A 27,126-nucleotide genomic window follows, 5' to 3' on the forward strand; every position below is an offset into this window, starting at 1 on the left:
TTTACAAGTTTTCTACAACTCTTCTTATAGTTCAGGTATCAAAACCATGATTTCCTCATGCAATTTTTGTCAAAAATGTTTCACAGTGAGTGTTATTTCAAAATCACAGTACCCAATTTTTAAAACAGAGGAGGAATTTTATAAATTTTTATGAGGAAATTTTTCAAAAGGAGAGATATTTAAATACGATTTGCAAAATAGCGAGAGATTTTTATTACAATGGAGGTTTTTGTTTTGGGTCTTTTACACAGTCAGAATTTTTCTTCCCCCAGATTTACAAACATAGGACTTTGTGTTGATATTATTTGCAGTAGAAGTCAAGGAAATTGAAAATTTATAGGCAAAGGAAGTAATCTCATTTGTTTTGAAAGCTAAGGAGATTTGGTAGGTACATTTACCAAGATTATTATTACATTATTTAGGAATATTTTCTCACATATCAAGTTTCTTCTATCCTCATCATTGTGTAAATGAGTTTCCAAATTCATATCGCATTTAGTTGTAAACCCACCAAGTGCAACATTAGAAAACAAGAATATCTAGCTGAAAGCAGAAAAAGGAGAGGCCACTATCATTATGAACAAAAGTGACTACAATGAAAAAATGTTGGATCATCTAAACAATAGTGGTTGCTACAAAAAACTTAATAAGAACCTATTAAAAATAATCTCCAAAAATGTATGCAACTTAATAAAATAAGCAAGATACAAGATAATAAAAATCTTTTGGTTAACAATCCATACATACCTACAATTTATGGGGCTCTAAAAATTCATAAGGAAGGCATCCCCCTCAAACCCATAGTAAACAATATTTGTGGGCCCACATAACATCTTGCCAAGCACCTTGCCATGAAACTAAAACCTCTAGTGGGAAACATTGATTCCTTTGTCAGAGACTCTACCCAATTCTTTGAAGAAATTAAGAACATCAAACTAGATCAAAATGACATTTTGGTAAGTTTCAATGTTACTTCACTATATACCAATATCCCTATTGATGATGCCATGGAAGTTATCAATCGAAAGAAGACTCATATTGAACAATATTTGCATGCCTCCTCTCATCATCATCCCACCCATAAACTCGGTGTCCTCAACAACTTGGCCATCAGGGCTCTGAGAATCTCTAACAAGGAACACTTAGGAAAGGAAAAAAAACATCTTATAAAAGTATTCCTAAAAAATGGGTACAACAAATGTCAAGCCATTAAAGCCATAAACAAATTAAAAACACTAGACATAAGAGTAATAAAATGTTGATAATATTGTGGGTAAAGTTAACCTCCCTTACATTTTAGGGACCACTGACAAAATCTCCCGCATCCTAAAAAAGAATAAGATTTTAACCACCTTAAAACCTTTTAACACCATCTGAAGTTGCCTCCAATTGATCCCAAGTGTCATAAGGGCATTTATTTAATTCCTTGCTCATGTGGCAAACCCTATGTAGGTGAAACTGGAAGATCCTTCAACACCAGAATCCAGGAACATTCTGCTGATATTAAACACAGTCGATCCAAAACATCTGCTTTATCGGAACATTCTGATAAAACCAAGCATCAAATTTGTAATGAAAATACTCGTATCTTAGCTAGAAGTGATCACTACTTCATGAGGAAATTCAGAGAAGCCATAGAAATCAGCAAGCACCCTAACAACCTTAATAGAGACGACAGATGGACCATAAGTGAGAACTGGATTCCCACTTTATCATCCACTCTAACCCCTTCGTAAAATCTCCCCAACCACCATAATTATTCATGTCTTTAATAATTTATCATTCTCTATATTTGCTAGTTTACAGTAATGATTAACCTTATATTTAATATCATATCCCTAGTTCAACTAATTACTTAACCAACAATTTCCCATTATTATCTAATAATCAACATCATCTCACATACTAATATCCTCCTATCTTTCTTAATCATAATTTAATATAAAAAGCTTTATAAAATTTAATATCACTTATCATTAATTAAATAAATCCCCCTTTAGATTCACTTATCTCAACACATTAATTCGTTACTCGTATCACATTACATTCTTGTTTATTTTTATTTTATTTTATGTTATTTTAAATAATTCAAATATATATCCATTTATCATTTAACATCTATTTAAATTAATATAAATTTATATGTTAAACTTTAAAATCCCCCACTAAAATTTTAATTTAATAATTAAATTTATAATTAATTTAACTAAATTTTAAGTTAATAATTAAATTTATAGTTAACTTTACAATTTTCTAGGGTTACTGTTGGCTCTTCATATTGGGCATCTATTTATTGAACCATGTGGTAGACCAGTCTTTCATAGATATTTCTCATCCTAATGTTGAACCACCTTTGCTGGTTCAAAACATCAATTACAACAACAACTAAATGCGATATGAATTCGGAAATTGATTTACACAAGGAATATTTTTCCTGTTATCTTTATAATGAGATTATTTACTGGGAAAGGTTATATAAATTGGTATATAGAGCATATGAAAATGGCAACAAAAATTGAACCCAAAGACTTCAAAGTAGAAAATTAAAGTAAGGATACCGTGGAGAAATGATTCCAAGCAGGACTACTAGAGTTCCTTAGGAAGTTTAATGGCCACAACGACATAATCAAACAAGAATTCATAGAAAATTTTGAAAATGGGAAAACTAATGTGGGTGAAATTCCTATACCAGTGAACCCAACTTTCATATCTCAAGCATTAGAACTTACTTTAATAGGAGAAGAATATAAAATATGTTTACATTTTAAGGAGAAAGGATGGACCTTTCTCTTGGAAAAATAATGGAAGGGGATCTTTGATAGGACAAAAGGAATTTTAAAAGATTGGTTCAGAGAGCCATGGTCAGAATTAGTTTTGATCATCCTAAATTATTTTAATTGTGACAATAGGCATAGTATAGTCTACCTTTACCATATAAAATGACTTCAACATATCAAGGGATATTGTAAAATCAATATTCCTTACTTATTTTCAAAGAGCTTAACTAAAATGATAGAAAATGTCAAGACCAAAACAAAAGATAAAGAAGATAATATCGATCATTATGGGTTAATCAAGATACTTATTAACTATCAGGAAAGTAACAAAGAGATACTTTGGAATGAGTTTTTGTACAAACATCACTTCGAAGAACAAATAACAGGGAATGATGAAATGTTTGAGCAATTAGATGTCACAAAATGTATCGTGAATTCTCCTTTATATCTTGGGACTATATTGAAAAAGAAGAAGGTTGGTGTTATGATTGAGAAAGAGAAAACATTTTTTTCCATTCCTAGGAGATCAAGAAGAAACTCACAAGAAGAACCAAGAAACCAAGGGAAATACCTAGAAATTGAGATTATTGAAACCGAACCTCCACAAAAATAAAAACAAATTTATGATATCAGACAGAGATTGGAGGACGAAGTTCGAGAAGAGCCCATAAAAAATGGCTCTTAGTTTGAGGATGTTTCGGTAGGATCCACCTCATATTATTCATATGCCAAAGAGGCAAGGGAAGAATCCAGAGAATTACACAATGAGGAATATTTGAGGAAAATAGCAGAGTTGACAAGTGAGCTAGAGGATATAAAAATCATGGAAAGACACTTGAAGAGTGACAAAAAAATGTAAAAAGAAAATGACAACAACATAGTCAAAGCAAACAAGAAATTTATCAAGCAAATCAAAAATCTTGAACCTCAAAATATGCTCATTCCCAAGCATGCCTAAAGATGTCTAAAAGAGAAGAAGTTATAGAAATATAAATATGAAAAACAAAAAATAAAAATTTTCATCTACAAATCATAGGAACATGAGGGCATTGATATTATACTTTGAGCTGCATAGGAAGGGGTTACAAGTTCAGGTTCAACATGGGCATCATCACTCAGAAGGTCCAAAGGGAGGAAGCAAGTATGACGACATGCTTCAACATCAACAAGGGAGAGATGTTGGCCCTCAATTTTGGTCATTTTTTCCTATCCTAAACCCATTCATTTACCACCATTTCCATCCTATTAAACTTGCATATGCTTCATCTTACTCTTATTTTTCATATTCAGGTAACTAAATAAAGCTTTTCAATTTTTAGAAATTTTTGTAAAAGTTTGGTTTTAAGAGTAAATTTGAACTCCATTAAAAATTCCCATAATAGCTCTGTTAAGGTCATATGTCCAAGATGCTCGGGTGATAACTGAGTACATATTTGGAAAGCTTGGGAACCATTTATGGAGGAACACCTATTGGTTTGGTCAAACTGAGTAAAAAACAGGCTCGGTCAACGCTGGTAAAAAATGACCTGTCATTTAGAAATCCCTATTAAAAAGGTGAAGGATATTATATTTTGGGTTTTTTCCTAATTTTGTAAACTAGAATTGATGAGTTTGACCTAGATGGATGGATTAGGATAGATAATACTGTTAGAGCCATTGTAGCAAAGTTTGTTGATGATATGCTTATTTAAACTGAGTTTATGAACCATTCATGTATGTAATTTGTATTTAGACTATTGGAGACTTTTTGATAATTTGAAGAATAATTTCTACTGTTCTAGTTGTTGTTCATGCTATGGATATTTTCATAACTTAGTTTAGCTGAGAGTTCCTTAGGTGTACAAGACAAGGATGGAAGGACCCCATACCAAGCTAAGTACACTTTGATTAAATTAGCATAATTTTAATTTCAGTATTTCTTGTTTCAGATTTATGATTCAATTCATTAGATGTGTGGTGCTTTTTGTGTGATTTTTGGATGATGTTAGTTTAAAGTCAAATTTTCATATGAAAGGAAAAACAAGAATTTAAGTTAAATTCTCTTTCTATCAAGTTATGAATCATAGCTAAAATCATCCTTTTTACATTTCCTATATTATTTCTTGAATTCCAGTTTTTATTTTGATGCAATAGTAATTTTATTGGAGTAGAATTGTGAGGAATGACAACCAGCACCTCCTAAGTTAGGAGCCTCTTCTCTCTCTCTATCTACACATTACAAACCACTTCTCTTTAGTTTCTCTTGTTGTGGACAATACTATGAAGAAGGACAACCAACACCTCCTAAGTTAGGAGCCTCTTCGCTTGCTTGCTGCATCTTGAACCATAAACTTTTTAGTCTTTTAAAACTTAGAATATATTTGCAATATGCACTTCCTTTAACCTTGCAGTCCTGGCTTCCTAAATTGACTTCACCTGAAATCCATATATTTTGGACATGCTTCCAAGTCTACAAACTCGAATTGATAAGTAAAACATGTGTTAGTTTACTTAGTGAATTTGCCTTATAGGCCCAATCCCACAGATCGACGATCGTAAGGTGTCAAGGGGTGGTATCGAAGGCAAGGCATTTAAAATTGTCAGTGTGTGGGATATTATGCAATAAAGGGAAAAGGCCCCTAAACAAGAGTCTAAAGGCTCTACTGCGTTCGGGCTAAGCCCCAGGTCATGACCCTCGATCCTTTTATGTAGAAACATGGAGAGGGGATAAACCAAAAGGGGTTGAGGGGTGTCATAGTGCTGAGTTTCATAATGTTTCAAAGGGAAAAGCCCTGATTACAGTAAGGCCCCGAAAGCACAGTACAAATCTTTAAAGGTGGATGCATCTGAAGTTGTGGTATTGAATGAAATCATGGGACAGTGGCACACTGAGATGGGATAATCCTGTAGAAGCCCCTGCAACAAGAAACAAAGGACTACATAGGCCGTATAAATGGATTCGACGGCTTCACTACATGAGTGTTATGATTAAATGATAGTATGGGAGCCTCATGAATACTTAATGGCTCAGCATGGAGCTCCACTTTGATACCCAGCAAAGGGCTACCTGGAAACACTCCATTCCCACTCCACGGCAGGCATTCACAGTTGACCCACTCCCTACTCCAGAGAAAGAGTTATTCAAGTAGTTAAGGTGGAAATGACAAGAACCGACCAAGCGGTAGGAGACGCACATCACAACTAAGACATGACTTGACTAGAGACCATTCACAGGAACAAAAAAAGGACCTCTTCCTCCATAATCCTCCAATTTTCCTTTTATTTCTGTAATTTCTATTTATTTCCAAGAAGGGATCAAATACTGATTATAATCGTTCTAGGTAGCATAGCCTGGAATGCGTAGACAGTTAGTCCAGTAGATAATTGGAGCTCTGGAAAATGTATTTTTGATACTGTAACAAAAAATCCCCTTCTTCTATTAAATAGGTAGAAGAACACTTAGAAAAGCTTCTAGAATTTCTGACCCACAGGGTCTGAATTCTGAGATGCCACTTTGGTTCTATTTTCTCATTCATGGGGGACTTGACTAATGTTGTGTTGAATGTTATGGATTGGTATGTTGGACTCATATTGGATTAATGAACCTCCCTAGTGATTCCAAGCATGATTAATGTGAATCATGTTTCCTCTTGGTAAATCTCATTTCATTTGTGTTTTCACTTCTCTAAAATAGTGTAATGAAGCTATGGTTTCTACTTGATTGATAGATTTATCTAGGCTACTAAATAGACAACAATAACTGCATTATATTATAGATTTACTTGTGTTATTCAATAGCCTACAATACATGTAGTAATTGTAAATTTAGTTATGTTATTGGATTAACCTACAATACCTATGTGAGCCCATATTTACTCATGTTCCTTGGTGCTAATGATACCCATGTTATATCTGGCATGAAACCTTAATTATCATATTGTTGTTTCTACCATTTCACCTCCTTCCTCTTCCATATTTCTACTGGAATATTGTTGATGAGGATTATGTTTGTCTATAACCCTATGCATCTATTTCCCTCCTTCCTCTCCTCCTCTCCACCATCTCTACAACTTCAGTATTAAGTTATTTCATTGTTCTGTGTCAGCCACCAGAAGAAGACATTTCTCTTTCATATTTCCCTAACATACCCCTCACATTTGGATCTGTGTGTTAGATTGAGTCTACCTTAATGAAGGACTATTAAACCAATCCCCTCTTATTATCTTTTGTTACGTGACAATTGGAGTGCAACAGAGACCTCACTCATAGTCTTCCATGCACTCCTCTATTTAAGATGTCCTAGGCACTGGTGTACAATCAAACCAGAGGCTACCTCTAGGAGGCTTTATATGTCCCCTGAAGCACTCGTGCTGCAAGTGCTAGAAAAATCCACAATACTTCTAGTAACTTGAGAATTTATGGAAAAGAATGTGAGATGATCAATGGCTACTATACCTCCCTTATGAGGGAAATATGTCGAAACAATAATGGACATAAAATAAAGATATGTATGACCCAATAGAAGGTTATAATCTAACGGTCCATTGATAACTTCGAATTTTACCCACACTCTCTTGCCACCTAATTCTACTTGTAATGATTCAGTAATTCCACAAGGCTTGAAGCCTCTTCCATCAAAATCATTTAGAGTAGTTGGTGACTAATTTAATTGGGGATAACCAATGGCCTTCCAGTAAGAAAGTGACATGATACAGGTTGAATCTCCTTCGTTCACAATGGAGTGATGGATGGTCTTAACTCAAATGAAAAGTGGAATCTTGAAAGCTAATTGGGATGGAAGTCGAGGCGTATAATTCTCATGGTTAAAAAATACAAGGTTAGAATCTGAGGGATCAATACATCCAATAGTATAAAGTAAAGCCTTCTTCTGGGCAGAAAAATTTTGCAACACCTCGAGAGTTGAAATAGCTAGAGGAGCTTGAGAGAGATCCCCAACTGAGTAGCTCTTACACAAGGGTTGAATGTGAACTTATGGATAATGCCTTTGGGAGGCTTAACTGTAATTTCGGTAGGAAACACATTTGGAGTATGATCCAATGGAGATGTGGTAGAATTAATAGGTTGATTCGTAACTTGACTAGTAGTGGGATTCACATTACCATAGTCTTTATTCTTAGAGGCCACCACAACATCATTTTTCAGCTTGGTGGAGGAAAGAATCATAATCGAGTTAGAGGAAGCAAGATCTCGAGCAATCATATTAATCTCCTAATTTAGAAATGGATATGTCAACACAACAGTTGCAACAAATGACTGATGGAACTAATTTACTTCCACTGGATGTGGCCATTCATGAGTTAAATTATCCTCATTACCAATTAAGCATGGTTATTGAGGTTTCTACTTTTCTTCAGAAGATTGATTATTTTGTTTATCCTACAGAGGATTATATTTCTTATTTTTACCTTTTCCTTTCTTCTTACTTCCTAGTTGTTGAGATTTGTGTTTGGACTAATGAATGATATTGATCTTAGAAGTAGAAGCCGCAAGAGAACTGGAAGGAGGGTTTTGGGCAGCCACAACAAGAGTCGAACCAAATGGTTTACTCAATGGATACTGGCTAGTATAACCTATCATGCCATTAGCGGCATGTGATTCTTTACTGGGAGGTTGAGGAACAATATTGGAAGGTTGTGGGGTATTTGGTATTTTATCATAGATCATGCCAAATTGGGTATAAATAATATTAAGATATTGGTTACGAGAAATTACTTCCTCTTTAGTCATAGATCCACCTTTAGTGACATCTTTCATTATGGATGGTAATAGAGACTTAATAAACCATTTTTCTAATAGTTGATTAGGAAAAAATCTTTTAACCAAAAGATGAAGATACCACCACTCATGAATGTGATTAAAAATGTGAGTGGAATTAGATTGTTTGAAATTGGCTAAAAGTTTAGTTCTAGTCTCAAATTGAATTGGTAACTAAAAATGCATTAAAAATGCAGTAGCTAAGGCACTGAAATTATTGAATAAAGCTCATAGTAATTCAATATGCCATTTTGTTGTTGTACCAGTAAGTGTACACTGGAAAATAGATTCACCATTGAGAGAGTTCGAATAATACCACAAATGATAAGCCATAACGTGTGTAGATGGGTATTCTATAGCATTTCCATTGATATTAGGGATATCAATGGGTAATTTTGTGGGAATAAACAACCACAAAGGAGAATGGGAAATGGGATCATTGGTAAGTTGGGTCAGATCTAGCAATTCAAGAGTCACTACAAATAATAATTGGCCATTAGGTTCTAATGGAGGATACCTTGGGTAAGATATGATGGCCTGAGCAACAGGTATCTGCGGTCCAGTATAGGGAGGATTCTCATAACCTTGCTACCCAGCTCCAGAATAACCTTGTAAAGGTTGCAATGGTTGGGTTTAGATTTTCTAACATTGGTAAGGCATCTGAGGCATACCTTCATAGAGTTTATACATTTTCCCTGTGAGATTTTTCATCATCCCAATGTAAGGTTTGTTAGGTTGTGCTTATGCCATAGCATATACGTTTTGACCCATTTGAATTTGAGGAATAACCAGTCTAAGTGATGAAGGTTGTAAAATACCTTAAAGATGTTGGGTAAATGGGGCTTGGGAGGCACCAAATACTAGCAGAATAGCTTGAGTCAAAGGTGGAGCGTATAAAGGTTGGCTTACATTAACTTGAGCTTGAACAAATTGGGGTATAGGATGATGAATAGGAATCTAAGACGCAGATGAAATATGTTGATATATTAGAGATGGATCCACAACCAAACTAGGGTTCATGAGAAATGTAGGTTGCTAAAAATTGACAGTCATTCCTGAATGTGGAGGACTTGAATGAGGTTGAGAACTAAATTGAGATATTTTATGAGGAGATGCAAATATTCTGACGATAGGTTGTCCCTATGCTCAAAGAGGAAGGGAATAAGGAGGAGACCTCCCCCCATGAGGAGGGTTCCCAATGTGAAGTGGGCTAGGTTGTTTTAGGTTTCCATGCCCACTGAAATAACGACGCAGCTACTCCTCAATTGTAGGTGTAGATGGGGAAGAAATAGAATATTGTGTAGCATTCATCAAAGAAGTGCCATATAGGATTCTAGAAGAGGATGACATGGGATAAGTCCATGGACTAGAAGTTGTGCTAGAAAAGGTACCAGAAAATGATTGGTAATAGGAGGGATGGACGAGCCACCACACAAATGTGTCTCTGGCAGTGTTATAAACATGGATGAAGTGCAAATGGGTTGTCTCGTTCATAGTATTATATATAGGCTAATAAAACATAGTGGATTCAATCATTGTTAACTGTCCCAAAGAGGATTATCGAGGGAAACTCAAGTGTGAGTTGAGAGGAAATGAACCAGGCAAAGGAGCTTGTGATGGAGTAGGAAGAGAAAGAAAAGGATGGGCCTGGTAAAGATGAGTCCCTCTCAAATGGATATGATAGGAGGGTTGAGGCTCTTCCTGAGGAATCTCTTCAATACTCACAAGGCTAGGTGGAAGTGTTTCATTGTTGGGTGCAAGATATATGGGATGTGGTTGGTTCTGAGATAGAGGAAGAGAACAAGAAGGTCCTGAAGTAACAAATATAGGTAAATGAGGTTCCCTATGTTGTATAAGCTCAAATTTTGTTGTCTCTAATTCAATATAGTTAGGTTTAATAACCTCAGGTAATGAAATATCAGGTTCTTATGTTTTGACTATGTCAGATTCACCAACAAATGAAGAAGTGATCTCAGGTTCAGTACTCATAGGAAGCGATGATTCTAGTGATCTATTTCAGGTGGAGGACCAGAAGCAGTAGCTCCTAAAGCACTAGATTCTATAGTATGCCTCCTTTTGTTCTTATGATGATTTCCAGGAGTTTCCTTGGGTGGAAGAGGAGGAAATCTGTGTCCAATCCCTAGTCAAAGGGAAAGTGGAAGAAATTTTTGGTTTTATCCCCAGTGGAGTCACCGATTTGTTATACAGAACTTACGATCGTGGACAAAAGTATCTTCCCTAGACCTAGTGGACTGGTCTAGAATAACATAAAGTAAAGAATATAGAGCTTCCCTTTATGAAATTGAAGAATGGGAAAGGGGCTTACTTGGAATCTGTCGCAATATTTACTTTCCTCTTGGCTTGTAAGCTCCAAAGTAGCTCCAAATGATATAATTAGAACCTGCACATACAACCAAAACAAGCCAAGGATCCACAACATCTATGTATCATAATTCAATTACTTTATTTAATTAATCAATGAGGCATTGAAATAGTTGAATGTAAATGTAACACAACACATATAGGAAATAGGATGCTCTTTTTATTAATAGAAATAGGAGAGAGTTTACAACCAAGAATAGTAGTTGATCTTGTAGATATCTCCCCAAGTTGAATTATCCTTCCTTGTCACAAAGAACACCTTAATGTGACCCTAATGCAGAATATGGTGAATCGCTTACATTTAAGCTAGTAGCATGAGGGAATTATTAGTCTCCAAAATCCAACCCTTATGTTATGGATGGTAGTAAATTTATAGTAGAGGGATGGTAGTTTATGATTTGCTGTAATGAGCTTGAGATCTACATATGATGGGAGGATGAGATCAAGGGATAATATATGAAATCTCCAAGGTAGGATCAGATAGGAATCGAGCTTATTATCCATAGTAAATGGTTAAAATAACCTCTCGAAGCTAACGGAAGAATAATCTTTGAAAATATTTTTAAATTTTCCAAATTTCTAGAATCAGTGTATCCCCAACAAGGAGAAACTAGTGCTAACCAATGCTAGTGGAGAAAGGAGAAACCAATGCTCAAATTAGGTGGCTAAATGGGAAGGGTATGCTGGGTCTTAAAATCATTGGTTTTTAGTAGTTACAGCCAGAAACTCAAAAATTTGGAAAGGTCATGCTTATGGCTTTGTAAAGGAATGATGACAACATGTTCACAGATGTGGATTGATCTGGTTTGTAGGCTTATTGACTAGATGTGAAAAAATGGCCTATAACACTGACCTCCAAGTTCTAGTGATGGAATTGGGACCTACAAATCGACAACTTACGATATCCCTCAGGGACTACAAATCACTCAGGAGCCTCAAAAATATCGTAGGTGATCAATCCCTAACCAAGAAATTTGTTTCACTAACTTAACACCACAACCATAGACATGACACATTGTGCACGCAGTTATGACCCGATTTCCTTAGTTCAGTGCATGCAGTCATGAGATCTATGCTAGTTTTTTAAGCTAGCCTCTAGACCACTTCCCAGAACTTCTTGTAACTTTATAAAATCATGAAAATAGGGATGACAATGCTAAACAAATAGAACTTAAGAAATAACTCGAAAAATATATGCCTAATGGAAGATAGACAATTCGTCAAACACATGACAAACATATAAGTTACAGGTCATGAATGAATATTTTATCATAAAATTATGAACTCCATCGAAGAATCACTAAGAAGGATATATTCCCTCTCTATCTAGCCACAATAACACTTGTTAGCCCATGCATTAATCAACCATTCAATAAATTATAAAATCATAACAGAGATTCGTAGCTAGAGCACATCATAAAGCCATGCATATAACTATAATATAAACTATGAAAAATCATCCATAAGGTCAACATAATAACCAATACAAGTGTTCATAGATCAGAATAGGAAAATAACTCATATTGTTATATGAATATGCCAACCAAGTTAGTGACTTCCACGTAGCACCCAAACATAGATTAGGCTAAACCAAATATGTATTCCAACCTATCATCCCCATGTCATATTCCAAGCATAAATGTGGGATCATAAGGGTTAAACCAAACTAAAACCAATGAGGGATTCTAAAGCTGAAACCACCTCAACCCTCCAGCATAGTGATATCACCTGTATGATCCAGAAATATCTAACAACAACCAGATTGATATCTACCCAAACTATCGAGGGCTCTAAGAACTAGTAACTCAACCCACAACCTCGAAGGAATCTAAGTTGTTATAGGGCTCCAGAGAATTTGTTCCAACCCATAGGCTCCATGGACCAGTAACTCAATCCAAAGCCTCTAGGGAACCCAAATTTTTTTTAGGGCTCCAAAAAATTTGTTCCAACCCACAACCATAAGAAATGAGAGAACTAATCAGAAAAACCAAATGGGGAACCCACTACACCATGGTTATCCAAGAAATGGAAAAGAAATGTTGAAGCCACTATCAATCTAGAAAAATATCCATGCCAATGATAACACATAACTAAGGAACCACATGCATGTACCATGCATACAAAAACTAGCAAGGAGATCACACATGTAACCTATTACCTACAAAGTAAGCCTATTTTAGCTACTAATCCAACTCTCTCCTTACGCTTCCTTGATTTCCTTACCTTCTCCAAATCCAAATGAATGCTAGAATGCTCCAATAATGCTCTAAGTGTGCAAGAGTATGAAAGAATGAACAAGAGCTCAACTCAAAACTATCAAAATGATAGCAATCGATTTGGTGATGCTCTTTTATCATTGATCTCTCTTTTTCTTCAATTCATTAATTTTCCTTCTAATTTCCCTTTCTTGCAAATTTTCTTCTCTTCACCTTCCTTTTCTCCTATTTTCTACTATTTTCATAATTATACATGCCTTTTATTTCCTCTTTGACTTTGATAATAACTTTGCCAATTTCCATAGAAATTATTAAACAACATGTGATGCCTATTATAATGTTTTACCCACCATTCAGCTTGTAGTATGCATCCCATGACCTTGGTTTTATTTTATTTACATGGAAAATCAACCACGGACTATTACAAACCCCTCCACCTCGGAGGAACACCATCCTCGGTGTTTAATGGTGCCTATAACCTGAAATACATGATTCCCATGGAGCTTTATAACATAGCTTGATGCAACATTTACATCATACCATACTATTGGAACCATGAACACCATACTACTTATTGCAGCTTTATAACACGACTGAATGCAATATTTACAGCATGATACTTATTGGAGCTTTATAGCAAATATCATTGCAATATTTTATAATACACATATGAATATATAAATATAAGCCAAAACACATAAACCAACCACATATGCTCAACCAAGAAATAAGGAAGGATACAAATCTCGCATCTGATCAACCATCTCCCATGTAACTTCATCTGGCCCAAAATTCTTCCATTAAGATTTAACTTGCTTGATTTCTCAGCTCTGAAGCATGAGTTGTTTTTTTTTCTTAATGCACTTAGGTTCTCGATGAAACTCCCCCTCTGGTTCCACCTACAATACATACCAATTAATAACATAATCAACATCCTAGATATATGTTGTAAGTAACGAAACATGGAAAACATCATGGACTTTCACTGTTGGGGATAGTGAAAGTTGGTAAGACATTGGTCCAATCTTCACAAAATTATCAAAAGGCCCACAATACCAAGGTTGTAGCTTGGCACATGATCCAATCCTAAAGGATCTCCTCTTGGGCTTAATGCACAAGTACACATGCTTCCCAACTTGATACTCCTTGAATAATCTATGCTGATTTGCAAGATTCTTCTTCCTGTCATGCACTGCCTTCTAATAACTTGCATCTCCTATTTCATCTTAGCTAACATATCTGGTCCGATCAACACCTTGTTCACTGGATCACTCCATTTGATAGAAGTATTGCAACTCTGCCCGTAAAGAGCCTCAAATAGACTCACCTTCAGGGACTCCTTATATCCATTGTTATATGAAAACCCTAATAGTGGAAGATACTCCTACCACTTCCTCTTTTGGTGCATGAAATTCATCCTCAACATGTCCTCAAGAATTATTTTAATGCTCTTTATCTTTCCATCTGTTTGTGGATGATAAGTTGTGCTAAAAGATAATTCTGTCCCCAAACTTGTAAATAACTCCTTCCAAACCTTGGAAGTGAACTTGGAATCTCTCTCTATATAATATGATCTTCTCATGAACAGCATTCAACCTCACTATCTCCTTGATGAAAATATAAGATACCTCACTACTTGAATTAATAGACTTCACTGCAATGAAGTGAGCTACCTTACTCAAGATATCAAGCAAAACCATGATGGAAACATTTTGCTTCGATATACTAGGAAAACCTATAATGAAGTCAGGAAATGAGCTCCCATTTCCACTTTAGAATCAGAATAGGCTGCAAAAAGCCAGTTAGATGCTTACATTCTACTTTCACCTACTGATCGTGCAAACACTTCGCAACGAACTCAACCACCTCTTTCTTCAAGTTTAGCCAATGATATAAATTATTAATAGTTGTCAAACTATTTTGGTATCTAGGGTGGCCTGAATATGGCTTGGCATGAAACTACCTAAAGATAAGCTTCTTGAATTCATTATTATCTGGCACATAAATCTCGATCATGAATCTGACCAAGCCATCTGTTGTGAGGTGAGACTCTTCATCTCTACAACTTTCACCCTGCTATTTCAACCCGTGATTTTGTTATTGGTACCAATGATCATGCTACCCTGCGTGCAAGATATGCTCCTATAAATCTATCCCATAAGATCTCACAACTGAAATATGATTCACCTATAATCTCCTACTAAGAGCATCTACAATCATGTTCTCCTTTCCCTAGATGTATCTGATCTCAAATTCAAATTCACTTAGGGTAGCCAAGCATATATCCTGCCTAACATTCACATTGCATTGGTCAAACAAGTACCTCAACCCATTGTGATCACTCATCAAGATGAAATTCCTACCAACAAGATAATGTATCTCCATCTTCAATGCATGAATGATATCTTACACCTCAAGATCGTGAGTCAAAAAGTGCTTCTTAAGCTCATTCAACTTCCTTCACTCATAGAAAGTTACCTACCCTTCCTACATCAATACTCCACCAAATCCTTCCGTGTAAGCATTTGTACAAACCACAAACTCGTTATCAATATCTGCAATCTTCAAAAGTGGATCATTTGTAAGAAAATACTTTAACTACTGAAAACTAATTGCACACTCCTCTATCCATTCAAGCTTCTTCCCTTTCCTCTAAAAACATGTAATAGGATAGCTAATGCATGAGAAGTTATGGATGAGCCACTTGTAATAACATGTTAGTCCCATAAATGATCTAACCTCATCCACATTCCTAGGAGTTGGCCACTCCATGATAACTTTAATATTTTTTTGGTCCACTGACATCCCCTCCTTGGAAACAACATGTTGCAAGTAATGAATCTGAGACTATATGAAACTACACTTTCTGACCTTAGAATACAATTGATGCTCTCTCAACAATCTCAACACTGCTGCTAGGTGCTCTACATGATCTTCCCCATTCTATGAATATATAATTATGTCATCAATAAAAATTATCACAAAATTGTTTGAGTAAAGGCACAACACATTATTCATAAAACACATGAAAGTGTTTGGAGCATTGGTAGGACCAAACAGAACCACCAAAAACTGATAATTTCCATACCCCATATTGAATGTAGTCTTGTAGATGCATTCTTCTCTAATGCACACTTGTTGATATCCCGATCTCATACCAATATTTGAAAACAATATTGCTCCCTTTAGCTGATCAAACAAATCATCAATTTCCAACAATGAATACATGTTCTTGATAGTCACCTTGTTCAAATATCTGTAATCAATGTACAATCTAAGGGTATTGTCCTTCTTCTTTACAAACAATATTGATGCTCCCGAAGGCAATAAACTTGGCCTTATTTTTCCCTTATCAAGCATTTCCTTAAGTTGCAAGTTCAATTCCACCTTATCATGTAAGGTGTCTTAGATGTTGGTTCTTCTCCAAGAATCAACTCATAAAAAAGTCCACTTCTCTATAAGGAATAAACTCTCAAATGTATTTAGGAAACACATCTTGAAACTGCTACAAAACAACATACCTCTTCAAGACTTCTTCATCCTAAACATCGTTTCATTTATCACTAGAAATATGAACTAAAAACAATAGACATCCCTTCTGGTAATTTTTCTTTACCTACATAGCTATAATCAATCTCATTGATATAGGAATTTTCTTTCCCTACAAAATTATCCTTTCCCCATCATCATCGAGGCACTCAATAGCATCATCATAGCAGTCGACTTTAATTATGTGAATGAACAACCAATCCATGCCCAAGAGCATACTATATGAACCCAAAGGAAGAAAATTTAGATGTGATGATGTAGGCATACCACTAAACTCAAATGTACAAGATATCACCCAATGGAGAACTCTTCTCTTGGTCCTTGCAGCCAACTGCACCAACCAAGATTCTTCATGGACTTCTTTACTAAAGAATCACTTATCCACTAGGCCAAGACTAATATAACTATAATTAGATCGAGGGTAGATCAAAATGGAAACAACATGATAATAAAACTTACCTTCCATATCAATAATGGATGTCTCATGATCAACATACCTATTATCCATTGTTTCATAAATTTGAGGAATAGTTTTCCTAACATATCCAACTATTTGTGCCTCCTGAGTGTTATAAATTTGAGGCCCACCACCTTGGTACGATAGGAAATCACTCCTGTGATGCTGCCAACCAAAAGTCAAACACCTCAAAGGATTCTTGAGATCACCCTTATTATGCTCCTTAGGCTCAAATCCATGTCCTTTGTCAATTGCATTGAACTTCTTATAAGGTGTTACATGTTCCTCGTCACCTACCACCTCAACTCTTCCTTGCTTCTTAGCCCACTTTCCTTTACTCTTCTGATTACCTTTCTAATCTCTCTTAGGCTCATACTTGTGCTTTGAATGCTCATAAGAAAACTTCAGCTTCTAGATGAATTCGTGCAATGAATTAGGCTCATCATGCTCAATCCAATCTTTAAATTCGAAAGCAAATCCACTGATTAGACTTTTGGCCTTTGTATTCTCATCCTTAAGGCAGGGAACATATCTCAATAGCTACTAAAACTTAGTTGCATATTCTTCATCTGTCATGGAAACCATATTCAACTCATAGAACTCCTTGGCCTTTCTGTCATAGTATCTACAACACAAGTACTTCTTCCATAAGAGTCTTTTAAACTCATCCCAACTAAGATCCTCTACCCTAATGGCTCTAACACACTTCATATCTTCCCACTATATATATGATTTTCATTTGAGACTAAAAATCACTATATTGGATTTCATATTCTCTAATCATGAAATTTTAATAACGTATTCATCCCAACCATCCATGCTTGTACATATTCTGATTTTTTCATATCCCCATCAAAATTAGGAGGATTGGATTTCTTGAAATCCTCTAAAAAATATGGCTTCTCACTCATCATATAAGGATGTTGGTGGTAATGATGATGATGTCTTTCAGAACTAGAACTAGAATAAAATAAATGAGTGTTAGCCCTCCTATTAGGTGTATCTAATGATCTTCCACCTCTGACTGTATCATTTATATCTAACAAGTATCATGATCGAGACCTATTCCCATATGACCCATTAGTATTTTCCTCCTATCCATGACTGATACTTAGCTATCTGTACTAAAAGAATATTGCATTAACTTCTGCTTTCTTTTCCTAAGCTTTGGCAAGCCTTTCCTATGCCTGAATCAACATGTTATTATTTCCCTTACAACTTCTGATTTCTACCTTCAAACATCTCAGTGTATATGCTAAATCAAGAGAGTACTCTTCTCGTTTATTCTCAACTGACCTATCCCATTCCATTGAATTCACATCATGATTGTAAGGGGAGTCATGTGAACTGTATTCCACCATTATTCTCTTCATCTCTAATCTTTTTTCTCCTGCAAACATACCATGTTTGATCAACCAAATATAGACATAATAACAAGCATATCTTAATGAAGTTGAGGGGAGGCTATCACATCTACACAAATCAATCGAGATTAGCATGATATATATATATATATATATATATATATATATATATATATATATAATGACATCATACCAACATCATGCCTGATGACATAAACTGTAGCACATACTATATACATGACAAACATAGCCACTGCAATGCATGCATAGTAGACACACATACAATTGACATGCATGCATAACAATCACATCTAGCCCATCCAGTTCAGATGTTTGAACCTGGAAGCTCTAATACCAATATGTAATACCTCCTCCCACATTTACCCACTTTTACAAGCTCTGGACTAGGGTAAACATGAGATAAGTGATACTATGACATGACTTGACCTCCAAGCTCTAGTGGTGGATGTGGGGCCTATTAGAACTTAAAGGCAACTCTAAGGTAACCTCAGACCAAGCGTTCGATCTGGCATGTAGCCCTACCAGACCAAAGAGGGCTCTCTCTTTTCCAACAAGATGTGGCTACAATAAGTGAAATTTTAGGCTAGATATGGAGTGCGGGGATTTGTTTGAAAGGTTTTGGGGTAAAAAAATAAGAGAAAGGACACTTGGGCTATGGATTCAATGCCAGTTTATGCCAGCAAACTTAGGGCACAGTAAGTGCCATGTTCAGCCAGATAGAAGATTGTGAATGTGAGAAGAATAGAGGGGAGAGCTACCCTGCAGGCATCTAACAGGGATGGATCTCTAGGAGCAACTTTAGACAAAAGAGAAACACATGGTTTCTACACAGAGCATTTAACCAAGGATGAATTCTGCAAAGACAACCGCTACATCTAACAGCAAAATAATCATGAAAGGAGCATCATAGGGGATGTATTCCTAACATATCACTTAGATAATGTTGTAACAAGGCAGAAAAACAAAATATGTAAGTGAATTATAGGAAAAACATACTGAACAATAACACCATGATGGATCCCAGGTCCAAAGGGAAAAAAACTGCTTTATTAAAATGATATTTAGGAAATTTTACATAGTGCCAAGCAACTTCTCTGCTAACAAAATCGAAACTCTACATCTTAAAACTAATCCTATTTATAATATTACAAAATCATTTTAAATTTCATCAATATAAGAAATAAAATATAGAAATTAAAATTAATCCTAAAATCCTATCATAAAACAATATTATAAACTAAACAATACTATAAACTAGACAAATTAATTTGCCACTAAAACCCCAAGCTATCTTGAGAACCATGAGAAATAATTTTTAAAAACCCAAACTAAATGAGGGTTTTCCAATTGGATTAATATCATCATAATGACTCCTTTAAGTGTGGAACCATATTCCACAAAATCTGCTTTTTTACTGCTATTTCACCCTTTGACTACTGTTATTAAGCCCTAAAATCTGATATTTTCTTCAACCACTGATGGATTTTTGCCTGGCAACTCTGACACTTTTGTTTTCACCATTAATTTTCCTCTTTTACTCCATTTCCTAGAATCTAGGATAGTGCCTGCACGTTGTGTAACCTAGTATGCCATTGCTAAAGTAGGATCTTCTGAAAGTGTTAGCACGTGAGGATGAAACTCAAACTTCTGACTAGGTACAATAAGGGAGAATAGGCCTTGCCTGACATTATTTAGTTCTATGGGCAACAAATAAATATGTTCTACTTTCTCCTAAGTGATGAAAAATAACTAATATGATATCTTTCATAATAATGAAATGCTCCTTCAACACTAGAAGGTGCAACAATGTGTTTCATAAACCCCCATAAAGTGGCACCCAGGTGAGAAAGAAATGAATCCTGTGCAACCGTGTAATTCTGTGTATTTTCATATGAATCTACAAACATGTTCCATTGTTCCATTCATTTAGTTTCCTTAGCTGCCTTCCTCCTGTGGATTTCTTCATGCTCCTTGCCCTAAAAAGTCTCCATTTCACTTTTCATATAACACATCCTCTCCTCAAGTTCTTCATAGAGTACAAGCTCAACCCTTCTTCCTTTACAATTTCTGAATACAAAAAGCTCATAGATATCCATCTCTACTAAAAGCACATCAACTGCGTGATGATCATCTCCAAAAGGTGAAAAATTCTCTTGAATCACGCTTTGCAATTTATCCTTGGCTTCCTCCTTAGTAATCTCTACAACAGCTCCAACGGTCTTCTCTACATTAAGTAAGCTAATCCCTGGGTGGACACCTTCATGACCAGCTGTTGGACCCCATTAAAAAGGACCTGCAGTCAAATCAAGAAATGACCACCTTTCTTTACCAATCCATGAATCTACAAGGCACTCTGGGTGAAGTCCCAACATTTTCGATGACCTAAGTTCCTTTTGAAATGTTAGTGCCAAATCAAAGCTTTTCCCATGTAAAAGTTGTTCAGCTTTTCTGTAAACAATTTCACTTGTTGACTTTCCATTGAATGATTTTCCAATATCATTTAGAGCTTCTAAACAAAAATCCACCCACTGAATCATGTCAATACTTGCAACAGTTGTCCATGGAAACCTAACCATGGGATGCGTCATATACGAAGGTTTCCTTATCTTTTCAATATCTGATGGATTTTGTATTGATCCTTTAGATTTTAAAAGATTTGTTGACATGTATGCATCCTCGTTGATGAAGTTTATTTCTTTTTCAGACAAACCTCTCTGATAGCCATAGGTGCATCGATTGGAGTCACGCTTGGGGTTAAGAAAGAAGATATTGTATGCTTTATCTATTTGAAGGCACTCAATAAGACTGGTGAAGAAATATTCTATCTCATCTATATTGACCTGCCAAACCTACTCACCATCAGACCTGGTACCTGATACATCATCCTTGCGTGCCAAAACCTTGATCACACAATCAAATACCTCTATCACTATCACCCATTTCTATGACATGTGCTAAGAAATTGTAATTTATAGAACTTATAAGAGGAAGATGATGGTGATGCACCTCATCAACTCTAACTCTTGATTGCCTTTTCCCTCAAACCCAATAAAGATAAAATTTATTGGAATGGGAAGGTATATAGCATCCACTTGAGACATCTTCAAGTATACAACAATTGTGCCTTTGTGTAGTTCAGCAAAGCCCTCTTTCCTAAACCAACAGATTCTGAACTTTCATGGTCCTTAAATGCACCCTGCAAGATGATCTCACTCCAGAATTTGCTCTTGCCCTTCAGGTTGAATAACGATAGCACAGAAGGTCTCACACTTTTATGTGCCCCGGGTATTGTACTTGAAGAACTAGCTGCTGAGATCAGGACAATGGAAACGATAAATAGTGTGATATACCACAGATCGTGACGCTTGGTGGAACGATGGGGTAGATTCCATTTCCCCATTTGTGCCATTACTCTCCCGATTGCATTCACTGACCCCTCCGAGTTTTGTAGGCAAACAATAGAAATGGGAGTGCCTCGAAAGTGTGTTGAGTCCTATGTGCAGTGCTAAAGGGCTATGCGCAGCGCTAAAGACAGGAGCGCAGTGCCACAGTGCTATGTGCAGTGCTAAAGCTAGGAGTGCAGCGCCACACTCCCAGAAGCACTTGAATTTCAATTTTATTTTAACTTGACTTCAAATTTTGACTTGTGTGTGTTGTTGATGTAGGGGCGCTGAGCTGGGCCTTTTTTTGTTAGCTGGCTTGCAGTTCAAGGAGGAAAAACTGCTTCCAGATCCTTGCACTATTCAAGAGTTAAAAAAAATCTAGGAACTCTATAGAGAAATGAATGTACATATTACCCTTCATAAATGGCCACTGGTAAATAGGTATTCCTTCATCATTAATAGCCTTGAACTGACCTAGCTTAACAACTTCACCAAGACTAGATTTAATAAGTAGTTGCCAACCATCCAGATGGGTCAATATAAACTGAAACCTACACAACACCTCTGTTAATGATAAAGTATGCTCAATGAAAAGATCATCTCCGTTGTTCTCTGACGGTGTAAATATTCAAGCCCTGGATCTACCCCATGATAATCAAATTCATATAACAACCCATTCCTCACAGATAATGGATCAACAAGAGGCAGGACCCGCCTCTGATATGCATAAGCATATGGATCTGATGCTAAGTCGATGCCCCACTCCACCTTGTTATCAAACTTCTTATCCGTAACCTTTTTTAGAAGATAAACTGCTTCTATGTAGGTAATGTGTGCAAATGGAGTATTTGCTATTGAATGAAGGCGATCTATAGCGCTCTTATCAAACATTTTTGACATGAATTCCATATCATCAAAATAGTTGTCAAGTAACCATTGACACAAGATTTTCAAATAGGCTTCTGGAAATTCATGTCAGCCTCACTTTCAACAATCTCCCCATGAGTTTTTGCTACCTTGATGGTAATGAAATGAATCACTGCCATTTTCATACACTTCAGTCAGGTGGCAATCAATCCTCCTTTTTTGAAGTCAAATACTTTGATTAGCAGTTAGCTTAGCAATAGAAAATTTAGGAGGGCCTTTATATTGAACTACAGAGTAAAATGTGGCCAGAAGAAGTTATAATTTCCTCAAATCTCCCCAGTTATCATTTCCCAGCTTGTTCCAAATGCGATCCATGTGTGATACTTTGACTTCCGCATGTTGAATCCAATTCACATGCATATTTCTACCCTTCTTTTTCACCAAAGCTGCTCCACATAACTATCCTACTTTTCCGCTTGCAATTGCCTTTTTTGCAGTATGGAACTTGGATTTAACACCATATATGCAACTTATAAAAAATGGCATTGGTCCATCCTGATGCCAAAAAGCCCTTCATAAACTCTTTGCACTGGTATGAATAAAGTCTTGAACTGCAAGATATGCATCTACTTCACAACCATCTAAAGATGATACATAGGATGCACAAGGCATTCGAAGTAGTTGTTGGAAAACAACCCCTTCTAAAGCATAATCAAACTTACAAAGTTCTTTAACCTGAAAAGGAGAGTTACATTTTTTTTTTCCATCAACAGACTCATATGTTTTTACTGATAGCCAATATTGTAGGTTGATTGTGAATGCTTCTTTATCAACAAACTTCTTTACAAACTCTTTCAGTCCTTTATGTGGCAATTGTCTAGTCCCAATTTAAGTTGAACTGCTTAATTTGCTACCTAATGACTCAAGTGATCTTTCGTATATAGAGATACCAGATTCACTCCTCCCAAAGCTCTCATACCCATTGTGTACACAAGGCGATTCCAAGGGACATTTTTGAGTCAATCATTCATTTGATCATATCTTTTGATCTGGGAGCTGGTTTTTGGAGTGTAATATACTATTGGAAAGCTCTTTCTGAGTTTCTCCTAATAAACATACCTATGACATCTTTTGTGTTGAATTTCATGTGCAAAGGATCTAACAAAACTAGGCATAGTAAGAGCTCATGTTGATCCCTGGTGACAAACTGCGAAGACTAGACTAACATCGACCTTATTGGGGATGGCAGCTCCTTGGAGATGTCAAGAACACCATAGACCAGGTACCTCATCCATTGGGAAATATGGTCAGACAAATGCAAACCCAAAACAACTTATACCAATCCAAAATCATATACATACTACAACCTATACATTTGGAAACTAAAACAAATGCTGAAAATTGAAAAGCTACTTTTAGTAGCTTATTTATTTACAAACCTATCCTACTTTGTAGAAAAATCTATAGATCAAGTGATGTTGTAATGCCAAATCAACCAATGAAGTAACTGTGACAAGGATGTTGCTTGGAAGTGCTTCAACCAAGACACAACTGGAAATGCAGACAGCCATACATGCACATAGTACCTATGGCTCTATAAAAGGCATTTTGGTTTGGCATTCGAACTGAATTTTTTTTCCATGTATGCTGCAATAGGATCGAAGAAACTAGACTCTGTTTGCTACCCTAACTCCTCAACACAGATCTCCAATTGCAAAATGTCAACGCAAACATCCATGGGCAGCCTTACCTTCTCTTTCTTTTGCTAGAAAAGGTCCCCAAAGAATGGGACTCGACAGTCCAAATCCTAGGACTGTATTTGGGTCTCCAATTCAGTTAGATCTCCTTCAATTTTGATGGCAAACTCTTGCAAAAAATTGAGCTTAACTTCATGGCTACATCGACAGGAATTTAGATAAGCAAGAGATGAAGCAAAGTTCACCTCTACCTCATCATCCGTGCACATATCTTCCCATTTTCTAAAGCCTTGAATAGAGGGCTCCTCTATTTTGAATTCTTATTTTTCCTCCATCCATGTTTCAAGAAAGATATGCCAAAAATCTACAAATGACTTAATAGATCTGATAGGAAAACTTTCAATCCATCTTCTACATTTGCCTTGAAACGAATCATAGAACAATCTGATGAAGACATCTTCCTTTTTAGCTCTAAGAATTTTCACAATTGTTTTAAAGTTTTCTATATGTTGTAGAGTCAATGTCAGATCTTCCCCATTGAATTTAGGGCCATTACTCAAAATGTATGCATCCTTTGGTAATTTATTAGGAAAACTAGGAAGATTAGAAAAATCAATACATGAATACCTTGAACAAATAGAAGCAACATCTAAGTCCTTCATTAGCCAGTGGAGCCACCATCAATACTTTGAAACTTGGGATTTCGAACTAGTGGAGTCGTCAAGTAGATGATTTCAGCCTTCATATGTGTCTGACTGTTGTTCACCATTAGAAATCAGATCTCCAACTTAAATGATCTTTCCCGAAGAAGATCTATCACCTCATCCTCGACAACGGCGCCAATGTTTTAGCACTCAGAATTAACCTTAAGGTTGAGAAAAGGCAACTCTAAGGAACCACAGACTGAGCTTTCGATCTGGCATCTAGCCCTGCCAGACTAGAGAGGGATCTCTCTTTGACAACAAGATGTGGCTGCAATAAGTGAAATTTTAGGCTAGATATGGAGTGCGGGGATTTGTTTGAAAGGTTCTGGGTCGAAACAGTAAGAGAAAGGACGATTGGGCTATGGATTCAATGCCAGTTTCTATCGGCAAACTTGGGGCAAAGTAGGTGCCATGTCCAGCCAGATAGAAGATTGCGAATGTGAGAAGAATAGAGGGGAGAGCTGCCCTGCAATAATCTAACAAGGATGGATCTCTAGGAGTAGCTTTAGACGAACGAGGAACATAGGGTTGCTCAGCAAAGCATCTAACCAAGGATGAATTTTGCAAAGACAACCACTACATCTAATAGCAAAATCATCATGAAAGGAGCATCATAGGGGATGGATTCCTAACATATCACTTAGATAATGCTATAACAAGGCAGAAAAACAAAATATGTAAGTGAATTATAGGAAAAGAATACTAAACAATAACACCGTGATGGATCACAGGTCCAAAGGGTAGAAAACTGCTTTATTAAAATGATATTCAGGAAATTTTATACAATGCCAAGCAGCCTCTCTACTGCCAAAATCGAACCTCTACATCTTAAAACTAATCCTATTTATAATATTACAAAATAATTTTAAATTTCATCAATATAGGAAATAAAAATAGAAATTAAAATTAATCCTAAAATCCTATCATAAAACAATATTATAAACTAAACAATCCTATATTAAAAAAATACTATAAACTAGACAAATTAATTTGCCACTAAAACCCCAAACTATCTCAAGAACCATGAGAAATAGTTTTTAAAAATCCAAATTAAATGAAGGTTTGCCAATTGGATTAATATCATCATATATGCTCCTTTAAGTGTGGAACCATATTCCACAAAATCTTCCATTTTACTACTATTTCACTTTTTGACTGCTGATATTATGCCCTAAAAATTGAGATTTTCCTCAATCACTGCTGGATTTGTGCCTGGCAACTCTGACACTTCAGTTTGCACCATTAATTTTCCTCTTTTACTCTATTTCCTCAAATCTGGGATAGTGGATGCACGTCGTGCATCCCAGAATGCCATTGCTAAAGTAGGATCTTCTGAAAGTGTCAGCATGTGACGATGAAACTCAGCCTTCTGACCAGGTACAATAAGGGAGACTAGGCCCTTCCTAACAGTATTCAATTCTATGGCCAACAAATCAAAACGTTCTAATTTCTCCTAAGTGATGAAAAATCATTGATATGATATCTTTCATAATAATGAAATGCTCCTTTAGCACTAGAAGGTGCAAGAATGTGTTTCATAAACCCCCATAAAGTGGAACCCAAGTGAGAAAGAAACGAATCCTGTGTAACTGTGTAATTCTATGTATCCTCATATGCATCTACAAAGAGGTTCCATTGTTCCATTCATTTAGTTGCCTCAGCTGCCTTCCTCCTGTGGATTTCTTCATGCTCCTCACCTTGAAAAGTCTCCATTTCACTTTTCATATCACGCATCCTCTCCTTAAGTTCTTCACAGAGTACAAGCTCGTCCCTTCTTCATTTACAATTTCTAAATACAAAAAGCTCATAGATATCCATCTCTGCTAGAAGCACATCAACTGTGTGCTGATCATCTCCAAGAAATTGAAAATTTCTCCTGAATCATGCCTTGCAATTTATCCTCGGGTTCTTCCTCAGTAATCTCTACAACGGGCTCCAGTGGTCTTCTCTACATC

The sequence above is a fragment of the Pinus tabuliformis genome, chromosome 2_2, assembly GCF_031772625.1.
Source record: "Pinus tabuliformis cultivar Carrire ecotype Pingquan chromosome 2_2, CPIR1, whole genome shotgun sequence".
Lineage (NCBI taxonomy): Eukaryota > Viridiplantae > Streptophyta > Pinopsida > Pinales > Pinaceae > Pinus > Pinus tabuliformis.